Below are 7,657 nucleotides of genomic sequence, written 5' to 3'. Positions count from 1 at the left end.
ACTACACTGAAATGCAAATCTTGAGGAGCAATTATACAAAAGTCCTTACTAGGCAAATTTTTGGGGAAAAATTAAAAATAGATTGTAAAGAACAGCCTGACCAGAAATGAGGCAGCATTGTGTGGAATATCAATTGCTATATCAGGGTGAAGAAATGAAAGGAATGTGCTAAGAATGTCAACTATGACCCTGCTGTGAAACACTGAAGTTCCCCAAAGCACATAGCAAGAGTAACTACACTGTGAGCCACAAGCACACGCAGCAAAAAAGACGAGCTGGATATTAAAGATGCATGCTCCAGCCCTGGGAGAACACCCTCACCTGCAGGAGAGAACAAGGTCACTTCTGGAGTCTGTCTTGGAGGCCTGACCTCTCACAGCTGCACAACATACTGTCAAAACCAAACTGAGCATTCTGCCTCTCTGGTTTTGCATACAAATAAAGATCAAGCCCTCTTTTCAGTCTCCTTTAGCAAATTAACATTCTGGATCAGGTGAAATTGATTGCAATTCACAGACACAGGCAGAGTTTTTTGTGGATTTCTGCACATACAGAAAACTCAGAGATTCAAACCCTCTGGTAACCTGCTACCAGTCAGTGATCAGTTTTCTGACATTATTTGCACAGGATAAAAGAGGCAAGCATGCTTCTTTGTTAACGCTAAGTCCTACAGCAACGTGGCTTCTTGTAAAGAACAAGCAAGGTTAGATTTTCTTCTGCACCTTGATCGACACAGAGAAGAAGTAAAACCTTTGCAACTGCCTAATTTTCACAATTCACGTGGACCAATTATTGGCCCTAGAGTAAAATTAGTACATTCAAAAAACTGCTGAAATGCATGCCATTTGGCCATTATCCCTGAAAAGACAGAAACAGAGTCCAGTGAACCCCGTCCTGTGGGCCTGTCTATTTTGAATGTTGAGCCTGTGCTCAATACTCCGAATGCGCTGCCTGTCCCAGGGCTGAGGAAGGGTGATCTGGTAAGCTCGCAGCACCGGTACGAATAGCAGCTGGGAGGAGAGCAGCACAGCTGCTTTCTGGATCACAAAATCAAGAGAGAAGAGCACCAGCCTTGTTTTTCATCAACTGCTGCTGCCTGGTTTTGAAGACAGTCCTTCGAACAGGGTGATGTGACAATTCTCTGAAGGGCTGCATGTGATTCTAGCCCATGCTTTGTGTCTGTTAGAGAAGCACTACCCAAACTTCGGAGTTTCAGCCGTGCAGCCCTTCTGCAGCACTACACTAGAAGGGAAGCTCTGTGACCACATGCTGCATTCAGAAGCTGTGGCCAGGAAACATGGTTCCTGTCTGCTGCATGTTCTGTCAGTGTCAGGCAGCAAAGGAACATTCTCTGCTCCAGCACCTCAGTTTCACATTTGGGAAGCAAGGGAAACAGCACTCACGTTCCTCTGAAGAACATTTTTACGGTGATGGGGTTAAGAAAGAACCAAAAGGAGACACTGCTGCTGGAGCTAAATAGATGCATACCTCTTCCCCGGTGCTAGGCATGATAACACAGGACTTCTAAAATAACACAACATAGGCAGTTTTGCTCTACAGTCTTATTTATTACTTTTGAGTCTGTTGTCTCTATTTAATCTTTTCCTGCCTGGAAGAACATCACTCCATCAGTGAATCAGCATCTCCAGAGAGGAAATGAAATGGAACCATGTTCATAGTATGCAGCCAATCGCTGTCTTACCACTCAGTTGATGTTCCACAGTGGATTAAGAATTATTGTCCTAGTATTTCAGCTTAGTCCAGATTTAGAGCCCCAGTGGAAGAATTAAGGAGTAGATGAAACAGTACATGCAAAGCTAGTTTCCAGAGCAATAAAGGAGTGTGTTTGCTACCTCAGTCACTAAGGCAGGTACTTAAGAATCAGATGTCACAAAGCAGTTCATTTTTCACAAAACCTTGAGTAAAGGGAGAAAAATGTATTTGGATACCACATAAGATTTCCAGCAGTATTGCAGGAAGCAAACAAAGATAAGCTATTTAAACAAAATTATTTTAATCAGTATAATTATAGACTGAAATATGACTCCATAGTCCATGTGTTATTATTTATCACCCAGTAAGGTACTTCATGGATTGGCCACAGAAAAGACTTCGCAGCAGCTGACACATTTGTCCTAAACCTTCACTCACAGAAGATTCCCCCAAGAGGTGAGGTCTCCAGTGAGAGAGGGATTTTCTCTCAAGTTCCTTCTCTACTCCAGGCATATTTCTGCAGCTCAATATCTAGCCACTGCTCTCTCATTCTCTTCTCTACCTGACATGCTTGTGCATATCTGTGACGACTAAGGATTGTTGAACTTCAGGTGCTCTATGGGATTCTGAGCTGTAAAGCGCAGGAAGAAACGCTCCCTTGGAGCTTCATATGATCCTCACTCTTCTGCAGCTGCAAGTATCAGTTGTGCAACTGTGAACTCTCAAGGCTGACTCACTGCTCCGAATCTATTTCCCTCAACTTAGCTTTGCTGTGACAAAATTGCCACCCCCACTTCTCTTGCTGACTGAACACCAAGCAAAATTTAATCCTGATCTTCCTCTGTGTGTCTTCTTATTCCCTTTATCTTTTATAATTAAGATTCTGCCATGTTCTTTTTCCTTTATTTAAGTAACCAGGAGGAAATTCTTTACTCAGGGGGTGATGAGGCACTGGACCAGGTTTCACAGAGAAGGTGTGAATGCCCCATCCCTGGAGGTGTTGAAGACAAGGCTGAAAAGGGCTTTAAGCAACATGGTCTAGTGGGTGGCGTCCCTGCCTAGGCAGGGGGGCTGGAACTAGGTGATATTTAAAGTTCCTTCCAACACAAGCCATTCTAGGATTCTCTTGTTCTCTGTACTCTTTTTGCACGGTAGGCTAGGTCTAAATACCAATGGTTCTTCCTTTGCAATGTTTCTAAGACTCAGGACAGATCATGCTCTTACCAACTTTCACCTTATCTCCTGCCTAACATTATTATCCCCTTTCTGGCTTCTCTGACACTGCAGTCAACACAAAGCACAGCTTCTAGATCAACCTCATGCCCTGCATAATGATTGTTGACACTTTTCCCTCCTCATCTCTTGACTTCCCACTATGGCATTATTTCCTACACCTCTGCATCCCAAAGTCCTTTTATCAACCTGCATATCTGTTTCTGACATTTACTTTGCTGTTCTCCCGTTCATTCTGACAACAATGAATTCTGAACACCAACTATGATATGCTTTTTGCTCTATTCTCTTTCTTTCTTTCATATGCTGCCATGGCATAAGTGTTTATCTCCATTTTTTGACTCTACAGATCAATGACTCTTCATTTGCCAATGGAGTTGTCTATGTTCCAGCAGCCATGTGCAATGACAAAACGACATGTGACAATATTATCCATCTTTTTTCAAATCTCTTGTCAAAACCTATTTCCTTCTAAGACAGCAACAGACATCATAAAACCAGAATAGCCAAAATACAAAGTACCATTTGGCTTGTTGAGATCTACAACCATGTATTTCTTCCTTCTGCTGCTAGAAAAAAATAAATCCATCCAGTAAAGGAAAAAGAGACAGTAATTGTGTTACTGAGCATGTCATAATATAGAGAGACCGAGAAGGAAACCACAAGGTTTTGAGTTCATTGTGAACACATTGCCTCTACACTGAACTACACAGTTGAACATACCACTACTAGCTCCATTGCTGTCAGATATTTTACACACCCATTCCTGGGAGAACCGAGTGGGGCTGCTGGAACCCGTTGCACATTTTCCAGTGATAATGTGCAAGCTAAGTATAGGTATAGGTTTACATGACAGTATGTGTTGGTTTCCTATCTACTTCTACAGGTTAGCTGTTTACTAACTGTACTAATTACGTTTTCTTTTATTAGTTCTTCCATGCTCTGTGCTTGCTATTGTAAACTGATACCAGGTATCAATCTTAAGCATTCGTGAAGCATTCCATTGTTAGGCTGCCTCATTCTAATCTGGCCTAAAGAAAGATGAAGGGAATGCAATTTATTTATTACACTAATACGAGGTTTCTTCTCGAGAGTCCCAGGACTGCCCAGCGCTCGTAACATCTTCCTGTTATCACATCAGAGAAATTTCTGATTAGTCAATTCCAAATACTACCATGTGGACATCACTTTGAATTTGTTCCTTATGTTGATACTCAGTGTAGCTCATGATGTTTCGTCATGGGCCTGACCTCAACCAGAAAGCAGGCAGGTAAGTGTCTTTATGGAAAGTGATGTTAATAGTTGGATTTGGGGCAAGGAAAATGAATAAAGTGCTTGTGCATCTAGCTCATACATCATTTCTGCTCTTATTTTCCACATTAGTCCATGCATCATACCAGATGACTTTGTTGTCTGAGAAAATGGAGTGACATCTTCCCTTGTGGGGAGGTAGATAATGCTGTTAGTGTAAAAGAATGAAGTGGACTCTTATGAGCTCTTTGGCCTGTGTTTTCCACCCTCAGTGTTCTGTGATTCATCTAATTAAGGTACACAGCCTGTAAAACAGTAGGCAATTTTGAACTTTCTACTCATTAGCTGGATGTGAATGGAATTTTTTTTCCTCCTGGCTGTCTTCCATTTATCTATGGCAGTTCTACATGACTCAGTGAGATGCCAGAAGGGCTCATGATTGCGTGGGTTGCCTCTGGCAAAGGCAGCAGCTTGGAAGTAAGTGTCTGTCTATCAGACTTCTACTTCTCTCTGAAAACAAACATTGAAAAGCCTCTTCATAGTGAGGCTGACCCAGCTGCCGTGTCTTGTTGGGATACAAGATGATTAATTTCTTTCTACATAGCTCAGTACTTAAACCATACATAAAGGGGGCATAAGGACTTGCAGATAAAGCAGGGCTAAAAAAAATAATCTGATTTTACGCTTAATGAAGAAATAATTTTCTTAAGAACAAAAAGCTATTTGCATCCAGTGCTTATAAATTGCATAATTGGAAATACATATAACAGTCCTACAAGGATTATTTCAGTGATTCTGGCTGAATTAGAGTCAGGAAAAAAAATATATATTAGAGATATTATTAAAACAGGAGGTTGTGAAGACTTCTAGGATATATACAGATGTTTTATTTTTGTTTTTGCATATAAAGCTGATTTTTAAGTTTGGAAGGTCTGCTGATTAGGCTGGAGGCAGACAGAAGTGAAAATAAAGGGCAGACTTTCAGATCAGAGGGCTATAGCTTCAGAAAGCTATACTGATTTTTGTTAGCTGACAGATTAAGCTATCAGGCCTGCTGCCAGTGTATACGGAGCTATTTGAGCTTTAATCAAATGTGCCAGAAAGACAGGTAAATACATCTTTGGCAGTACCTTTCTTTGCTCCCCGTGGGTATCAACCTCTTCATCAGCCCTTTTCTTTCTGCACCAGTCAAGCACGCTAACAGGCAGCCTCCCTGTCCCTGTACAGAGCTCCTGCCACATCGGAAATGCCTTCCTTCTTGTCTGGCCGCAGTGGGTTTCACCCACCACCTCTTCAGAAAGGGAAAAATGGTGACACCTGCAGCTCCACCTCATCCTGCTCCTCTGTGTAATGAGATTTTTTTGTGTGCAGGAGTAGTGCCCCAGCAGGGCTGCCTCAGGTGCGTGGAGCAGGGCTGGCATTTATGTGCTTTGTAACATACAAATATGGAGCCTCTTAGCTCAGCCAAAACAGCTTCTCCTGTTCTTCGGAGAGAACAAAGATGTGAGGATAAGAAATGGCTGATTGATTGTTCTTCATGACTGAAACATATTTTTGCCCAGCAACTACACTAGGCCCACGAAAAACAATTCTCTTCTGTTCACAGCTCTTTGTTTACTGCTCAGCTCCAGGATCAAATTCTAGGGTACCTGAGGCCCTTCTGTTGCTCAAATTAAATCAAAATTTTGCCAAAAAAAAAAAAAAATCACCCAAACTGTTTTTGCTTATTTGAATTAGGTTTGGACACAGTGACAAAAACGGCGTCACCCTCATCCACTGGGGGCTGGTGAGGGGCAGCCGACGGCGGCAGGTCCCGCGGTCACCCCGCTCAGGGTCGCGACGCCATCTTGCGGCCCAGAGAAACTCGGCGGCCTGGCGCCTGGGGGACGCCCTGGGGATGGGCACGCTGGAAAATCTTAAAATTGTCGTAAAAAAATAGGCAGTCTGTTGTAGAAATGATCATCAGTAGCAGCTGCAAGGTGTAAGGGTGGCAGTGATATTACTAAACGTGCTACAGCTTTGGTGGCAAACAAGCAGGCTGGAGGAAGGGGGGGTTTTTTACAATCCCTTCATTTTTATCCTGCCTTTCCCAGCTGAATTTTCTCTGGTTTAGGAGTTACAGGTCTTATTTTCTCTTCTAATAAATGTAGTTTTTGAGCTATCCCTGTGGAGCTTTTGGGGTACTCATAATGCAGAGAGGGAAGAAAAAGACAAAATGAATCCTCTTCAAAACTGTGGCAATTCAAGGACCTGTTGCAAAAATGGAGGAACCGTATAATGTCAAACAATAGCTGAGCAACACAGGCCTTTCTCACAAAGCCACAGGAATTAGAGGGAAATATATATATATATATGTAATGCAGGGCTTTCGTTTTAAAATCCACATTTTTCTTGCTTTTAGCTGGTGAGAGCATGTTCATTAACAGCTTCCCCAGGTTGAACAGTCTTTAAATTTTATTGAGGATGATATATTATCTCACTCTGAGAAAAAGAAAAAAAAAAGAAAGAAAAAAGAAAAAAAACAGTAGTAATATTTGAAAATATATCTATAACATGAGAAAAATAGCATTGAAGACCTGGAAATTTAGAAAAAGAGACTGCTTATACTGTCACCACCTAACACCTTCCAGGCAGAGGAGCAGAGACTTTTGTCCTATAGTTTCTCATTTTCTGCTTCAGTCAAATCCTCAAAATCAGAAGATGATTTTCTGAAAGATCATCTAGATTTTGCTCACAATTTGAAGACAATGCTCTTTCCACTGTGATGGCAGTTGATCCAGAGGGACTGTCATAATAACACTGAGAGAGAGCCTTTAAATATTTCTTTCATGAATAGGGCCTAATTATGTTGAGCATAACGTAAAAATAACACAATAATGTTCCTCCTCAAGACAGTTTTGAAATAAAGTCAATAAGGAGAGGCAGAAGTAGAAATGGTTGTCCAACTTGTATTTGTTCCAGCATCAAAGGTAGCTTAATATAGCATAAAGATTTCAGGCCTGTATATGCACTGCTATATTTTAAAATGTGTCTAAAATGGAGAGACATGGATTTGATGGATGGACCACTCGGTGGGTAAGGAATTGTCTGGATGGTCGCACTCAAAGAGTTATGGTCAAGAGCTTGATGTGCAGGTGGAGACCAGTGATGAGTGACATTCCTCATGGCTCTGTATTAGGACTGGGACTGTTTAACATTTTTGACCATGACACGAACAGTGGGATTAGGTGCACCCTCATCAAGTTGGCAGATGACTCCATCCTGTGTGGTGCAGTCAACACACTGGAGGGAAGGGATGCAGTCCAGAGGGACCTCATGAAGTTCAACAAGGCCAAATGCAAGGTGCTGCACCTGGGTTGGGGCAATCCCAAGCACAGGTACAGGCTGGGCAATGAATGGAGTGAGAGCAGCCCTGAGGAGAGTAACTTGAGGGTGTTGGTTGATGAGAAGCTCAACGTGA

This window comes from Cygnus olor, chromosome 3, assembly GCF_009769625.2.
Source record: "Cygnus olor isolate bCygOlo1 chromosome 3, bCygOlo1.pri.v2, whole genome shotgun sequence".
Taxonomy (NCBI): Eukaryota; Metazoa; Chordata; class Aves; order Anseriformes; family Anatidae; genus Cygnus; species Cygnus olor.
The sequence above is the reverse complement of the archived record's forward strand: the minus strand, read 5'-3'. Positions refer to the sequence as shown.